We start from the raw sequence: 7,680 nt of genomic DNA on the forward strand, positions 1-7,680 counted from the left end.
GTTTGAGTTGAGTTATATATTTATTTAATTGATTCGTCTGATTTGAATAAATAAAAATAATTTTTTTATAATTTGAATAATTNTTTTTATTTTTTTTTTTTTATATGATACAATTCTACCCCTATATTTATTTTATTTTATAATTATTTTTTATTTGAGTTAGATAGGTTAATTAAATATTTAAAAATAAATATATAAATTTTACTTAAAAAAAAATAAAAATTTGAACATATCTTGGAACCAACCAATCAAAAATTAAAAAAAAAAAAAATTAAATCGGACCCAATTCAACTTAACCCACGAACCCTAACCCTAACAAGTACCTTTAATCTCTTATAGAGACATATAAAACATGTACTCGTTCTTTTAGCAATTCATTTAAAATTTAAAATATAAATTTATCCATTATAGGAATAATACATAAAAAAAAATAAAACATTTTAACTTAGGGTTTGGAGTGAAATTATAAATTCTTAAAACACATTAAAAGGGTTTATACTTTTTAAATACTTAGAAAGTCGTCACAATCCGGTCCTATATTATACCATTCAAACCCAAAATCTTTATCGACAACACGTCTTTACTGTTAGACGAACATGACTCTCCACAATGGTACGAAGGTATGAAGAAAAAAAAAAAAAGGAGTCAAGCCTCCTCGAAGGTACGAAGGCAGTCAAAAATGACTAAGACTCCAAAGGAGTCGAGCCTCGATTAAGGGGAGGCGTGCTTTGTTCGAGGGGAGGTGTTGGATGATGAAAGTCCCACATCGGCTAATTTAGGGAATGATCATGGGTTTATAAGTGAGGAATACTAACTCCATTGGTATGAGGCTTTTTGGGAAGCCCAAAGCAAAGTCATGAGAGCTTATGCTCAAAGTGGACAATATCATACCATTGTGGAGAGTCGTGTTCGTCTAACATTTACATGACATCGACTAACAAAAAAAGTCCCACCTAAACGAATCGAATCGAGAGAGAGAGAGATCAACATCGTATAGGTTGCTCCCACTCCCTTTGGCCTTATCCTTTTGAGTCAAAGAAACCCACTCCCAAATCCCCAACCCTACTTTTCAAGAACCTACCTTAAAAGTCAAACTTCAATTTTTATTTTCTAAAAATAATTATTATAAATAAAAAAAATAAATAATAAATAATCTAAAGTCCTCATTTGCAACTTGGCACCAGCCTTGCCCTAATCTATTGTAAAAAAGACTAAAACCTTTTAATCCCTAATTAACTCCATTTTATTAATGTTTTATTCCTAAATTTAATGTTAGGTTAGACCTAAAATAATATCATTATTATTAAATTTAAGCTAAGAATTTTCTTTGTAACAATGAATTTAGCCATTAAATATAACAATATTATTTGGTTATTAATGTTTTTAATCATTTCATAGTTTTCCACACGTTAAAGATTAATCAATTAAATAATATAATAAATATCAACTGAAAAAAGGTTTAATATATTTATACGATTTTAATAGATTTTAATAGATTTTATTATTTTATTTTTAAGATGACATCATGCTAACATCATTTCTAAATAACACCTTTATTATTTTATATACTATTTTATATTAAACAATAATATAAAATAGTATAAGTCAATCATTTAAATTCAATAATCAATATTTGTATTAAAAATTACTAAACTTACTCAAATCTAAAAATAAATTGCAAAAAAAATTATTGAATTTAGATCGGTTAAAAATTTATAACGGAGTATAAATAGCATAACTCAATAAATAAAAATATCGATTATAATTTTAAGGTTACACTCGAGATTGAGCCATTGAAGAAATTAGGATTGAAAAGGGTTTCGTGAGAAAGAGGGAATAAAGATGAAAATGGAAGAAATTAGGATCGAATTAGGAGTCACAATCATATTATATAGTTTTAATTTTTGGGTTTTAGCCCATAATATGGGCCATTTAATGTGATGTTTTATGAGAATATTATAAGAGTGTTTCATTTTCCTACGCGGAATGGACAACTTGTACAAACAGTGGCTTTGAAATGGTCTTTCTTTGCCTTTGTTTCTTTCTTAATATATATATATTTAAAGCGATTTTGAGTTTAAATAAAACTAAATTATGTTATTTAAAAAAAAAATATTAAACTCAATATTAATTAAGTTTCTAAAATTAAAATTAAAATTAGAAAATAATGCACACTAAATTAGCTGAATATAAAAGTTTATGGTTTTATTACTTATTTTTTAAATGCCCTTCCAAATTCATATATGAAAAAACTATGAAATTCAATTAAATTTTTATCAAATGAACTATTCGATTTGGGCCCATGGGCTTGGCCTACTTTTCGATCATTGTTTATTTCTGCCCGAGCCCACTTACATGGGCCCAATATATGTATATATTGGTTTTTTTACAATTTAAAAAGTTTTAATTTAGCCTCTTATATTATAATATATATATATATATATATAAATGTAATATTCATCATGAAAATTAAGTTTGGCTTAAATTTTAAAAATATTGTTAAAAGAAAATAGATACTACATTAATTTTAATAACTTAAAAAAAAAAATACTAAAATAAGAAATTAAATAATAGATACTACATTTAAATTATAAAATATTTAAATGGTTTTTTTTAAAAAAAAAAATTATGAATGCATGTAATAAGGCGTCGATGGGACCCCGTACGGCCGTCCCTATGCACCTCGATGGCGCCAACAGTACAACCAATCTTTCACTCAGCGCTTCGTTTCCCCTTTCCATGGTTGTCCCCGCCCTCTTCTTCGTCTCTCCCACCGATCCCTTTTTCTTTCCCAGAAGAAATCTGTGTTGTTTTTTTGTCCTCTTCGCTGCCTTTCGTCTGTGTTGATCCGGACATGATCTTCACAGGTTGGAGCCTGGGTATCCTTTGATTATTGGGGGAAGAGGCTGCTGCGAGGCTCATTCTGATGGTAATTTCTTTGGTTCTTGGTTGTTCTTCTCTTTTTTGTTCTTGTTGGTTGCTCTGCTGCTGAAGAAATCGGGAAATTTTTACCAAATTAGTTGTGTGTATTTTTTTGCTTTGAGTTTTGTTGTTGATTTAGGGCGGTGTTCTTCTTCACTGTGTGGTTGATTGATGCAATTTGGGGTGCTTTGAGGCTTCCTGATCTTTCCAAGTTCAGATCCAAATGGAAGTGTGCTCCATCATCTGTTTTTATTAAAGAAGCTGTAAGTGGTTATGTATGTGGTAGCAAATTCTTGCGCACTTACCAAATTTTGCTTTGTTTATATATGAATCATGTCCTCTTTGACTTCACTTATTTAAATCGAGCCACTTGGTACACTGTACAGATGATCTATATGCTTCAATACTTGATGTCACGATATCTTTTATGCTTGCATATGGCTCTTTTTAGGGAGTCCCTCAATAGCATAGTGGAAAAACCAAGACACGTACTCTTTTCTGTTTGTTTTCTCAACTTTATTGGTTTATTTGATATGTATATGTCACATAAGAGTACTATTAAATTTATTAAAGAGATTTTATGAGGGTCATGTGATTCATGTCGAGTTCTTCCTCAGGAGTGAAATAGTGCTTGTGTCAAATTGTATGCATCTCAAGAAATTGAGTACATTCATTATTATTTTTTTTTTTGTTTCCTGTTGATACTGTGAGATCACATATTGGTTGGAGAGGGGAATGAATCATTCCTTATAAGGGTGTAGAAACTTGACTCATTTTAAAACCTTGTGGGGAAGCCTAAAATGGAAAGTCCAAAGAGGACAATATCTACTGTGGTGGGTTTGGGCTGTTACAAAGGGTGTTAGAGTTAGACATCGGGCGATGTGCCAGCAAGGACGTTGTCTCCCAAGGGGGTGGATTGTAAGATCCCACATTGGTTGGAGAGGGGAATGAAATATTCCTTATAAGAGTGTGGAAACCCCTCCCTGGTGGACGCGTTTCAAGGTTTCAAAATCTTGAGGGGAATCCCACAAGGGAAAAAGCCCAAACGAAATATTTCTTATAAGAGCGTGGAAACCCCTCCTTGGTGGACGCGTTTCAAGGTTTTAAAATCTTGAGGGGAATCCCACAAGGGAAAGCCCATGCGTTTCAAAATCTTGAGGGGAATCCCATAAGGGAAAACCCAAACGAAATATTCCTTACAAGCGTGTGGAATGGTGGGCTTGGACAATATTCCTTATAAGCGTGTGAAAACCTCTCCTTAGAGGACGCATTTTAAAATCTTGAGGAGAAGCCCAGAAGCCCGCGGTGGGCTTGGACTGTTACAAATGGTATTAGTGTCAGACACCGAGCAGTGTGTTAGCGAGGATGCTGGGCCCCAAGGGAGTGGGTTATGGGGAACAAAACATTCCTTATAAGGGTGTCGAATCCTCGCTCTTACAGGTACGTTCATTGTATTATTAAAAGAAAGTTCCGAGCCTACTAAGTGGACCTTAGATATAGGTCTCATAACCAACTTCAATTGTACTGCATTAACTTGAACTGACCGTTCACTTGCATCTTCGTTCAAACCCTTTTGTTCCATTATACCATTTTATGATTCCTCAGTATAGCTTAATCTTCTAATTATATAGAGAGGATAAGATTGTGCAACTAGTCATGTAGCTGATGAAGTGATGTTGGTTGGGGGTGGGAGAGTTAAGACGTATGTCAGTAATGGAAGAATCAGTTTATAATAGAATTAGGCACTATAGATTTTTGGATTCATATTAAACATATTCTTACCTGAGACATAGATGCTTGGCCACAACCAGTGTGCCCCTGCTTTCTAGATTGGCCTTCACTCAAATGCCAGGATAAGTAACTTGATCCACTGTTTCGTTTTGCAAATGCTTAGACAATGCATGGAGGTTGTTAATCAAAGAATACTATCTCCATTGGTATGAGGCCTTTTGGGAAATCCCAAAGCAAAGCCATGAGAGCTTATGCTCAAAGTGGACAATATCATACCTAACATGGTATCAGAGCTATGCCCTAAACTTAGCCATATCAATAGAATCCACAAATGTCGAACAAAGGGCTCCAAAAGAAAAAGGAGTCGAGCCTCAATTAAGGGGAGGCGTACTTTGTTCGAGGGGAGGTGTTGGATGAAAGTCTCATATCGGCTAATTTAGGGAATAATCATGGGTTTATAATCAATGAATACTCTCTCCATTGGTGTGAGGCCTTTTGGGGAAGCCCAAAGCAAAGCCATGAGAACTTATGCTCAAAGTAGATAATATCATACCATTGTAGAGAGTCGTGTTCATCCAACATGGTATCAGAGCTATGCCCTAAACTTAGTCATGTCATTAGAATCCTCAAATGTCGAACAAAGGACTCCAAAAGAAAAAGGAGTCGAACCTCGATTTAGGAGAGACGTACTTTGTTCGAGAGGAGGTGTTGGATGAAAGTCTCATATCGGCTAATTTAGGGAATGATCATGGGTTTATAATTAATGAATACTCTCTCATTGGTGTGAGGCCTTTTGGGAAAGCCCAAAGCAAATCCATGAGAACTTATGTTCAAAGTAGACAATATCATACCATTGTGGAGAGTCGTGTTCGTCTAATAGAGGTTATAATATATGACCCTCGTGTAACTTATACAAATCACAAACTCTTAAGGGGATGAATTCAAATCATGATGGTCATCTACTTAAGATTTAATATCCTGAAGTTATCTCAGTAACTAAATGTAGTAGGTTTAGGGCAGCTATCATGTAAGAGTTATTGAGGTGCATGCAAGGTGGTCTAGACATTGTGAGATAACGTTCTTAAAGAGTCCTAAGGAAAGGGTAATGCCCCATGCTTTGTAGTTCTTCAATATTCGTTAAATTAAAAGTTGAAGTTGGTGGGTTATGACGAAGTTCTTCACGTTTCCTTAAATATCAACCCGTGGTCAAATAATGTGAAATGAGAATAGAACAATAGGGGGCATGAACTTTTGGACTTTCTGCTTGATACCATATTAAAGCATCAGTAAATTTGAAAATTTGTGCCTCTCCCATGAAAATATGAGGCAGTTGAATCCATCTAGTTAACCGAAGTCTAAACGAATAGTTCGAATTCAGTACATTTTAGATTCAAAGTTCGATTATCTGATTGGTGACGTGACATGTTTGGTGTTATTTTTTATTGGTTCCTGGTGAGACTGATTTATGAAACTTGGATGCCACATTGAAACTTCAAAGGCCAAAGCTTAGCCCACACAAGGGAAGCTATCAGAACAAACCTCTCTGAGCTGCTGGGAGCTGACTCGTAAAGCGAAAACGCTCGAGAAGGTCGGCTACCTCGGTGAAAACAGAAGCATTGCTGCTCATACAGAAGCCCAGCCCTGCTATTCCTCCCATAACTGCTGCGGTGTAAGTGTAATATAACAACAGTGTGCTCCATCTTAAGTGGAATGCGCGTTCTTGTAAATACTTTGAATTTTCCAAAGTTTGCCTGCAAACGATTGTAAGTTGGTTGTTGAATTAAACGTTTTAATCATTCAACAATATGGGAATGAAAATGAAAATGGTATGGTGGGAGAAAAATAGAAATTGCCTACAATCATTCCCCTCTTATTATTCTTCTGTTTCCTTTCTCGTTTTCAACCTGAGTGAGTCAACTTTTGATTGTAAATCAAACTCTTAGAGACTCTTTTCGTGAGATTTCACGTCGATTGGAAAGAGAAACGAAACATTTCTTATAAGAGTGTAAAAACCTCTCTCCAGTAGATGTGTTTTAAAATCATGAGATTGACAGTGATACGTAATGGTCCAAAGCGGACAATATATGTTAACAGTGACCTTGGGCTATTACAAATGGTATAAGAGCTAGACACCGGTCGGTGTGTTAGGAATGACGTTGCCCCCCTTGGATCGTGAGATCCCGCATCGGTTGGGGAGGGGAACTTTATAAGGGTATGAAAACATTTCTCTAGCATACCCGTTTTAAGACCGTGAAACTAACAGTGATATGTAATGGGCCAAACCGGACAATATTGACTAGCGCAGTGACCTTGGGGGTGTACCAATAATGACGCTAGCCCCTAAGGGGGTAGATTGTGAGATCTCGCATTGGTTGGGAAGGAGAACCTTATAAGGGTATGGAAACTTTTCTCTACATACACGTTTTAAAATCATGAAACTGACAGTGATACGTAACGGGCCAAAACAGACAATATTTGTTAGCAGTAACCTTGAGTTATTACAAATGGTATTAGAGTTAAACACTAGGCGGTGTGTCAGCAACGATGCTAGTCCCCAAAGGGATGGATTGTGAGATCCCGCATTGGTTGGAGAGGGGAACCTTATAAGGGTGTGAAAACCTTTCTCTAACCTGAGCGTTTTAAAATCGCAATACGTAATGAGCTAAAACGAATAATATGCGATGAACTTGGACGGTTACAGTTATGTTAGATGTCGTTTTCAATAATTTTTTTTAAAAAAAAAAACAAACACAAAGTTTATTATGATGTTTTCAATATATCAAAAGCCTTTTATCATGAATCCCCTGCAGTCAATTTTTGTCCAATCCCACATTTTGTGTTACCACTTTCCACATCATCATGTTGACGTGTCACAACAAAATCTTCAAATGTCTCAATAGACAATTAACCGACCATTATTATTATTACTATGCCTGACATAACTCGCCAAATATAATATATTTTTAAAAGACCAATACACTTTAAATTATTAACTTCTCGAATATGGTTATAGAAAATCGACTTTAT

At 34.8% G+C, this 7,680-nt stretch overlaps 1 long non-coding RNA gene across 1 annotated transcript; it reads left to right on the forward strand.

The window, feature by feature from the left end:
• Nucleotides 1–2,642: 2,642 nt before the first annotated feature.
• LOC111483441 lies at nucleotides 2,643–6,529 on the forward strand. Its single transcript, XR_002718365.1, has 3 exons — nucleotides 2,643–2,929; nucleotides 3,062–3,185; nucleotides 6,152–6,529. It is a non-coding gene; the product is annotated as an uncharacterized LOC111483441 (long non-coding RNA).
• The last annotated feature ends 1,151 nt before the right edge of the window (nucleotides 6,530–7,680 follow it).

Source organism: Cucurbita maxima, unplaced genomic scaffold, assembly GCF_002738345.1.
Source record: "Cucurbita maxima cultivar Rimu unplaced genomic scaffold, Cmax_1.0 Cma_Scf00008, whole genome shotgun sequence".
NCBI classification, from domain to species: domain Eukaryota; kingdom Viridiplantae; phylum Streptophyta; class Magnoliopsida; order Cucurbitales; family Cucurbitaceae; genus Cucurbita; species Cucurbita maxima.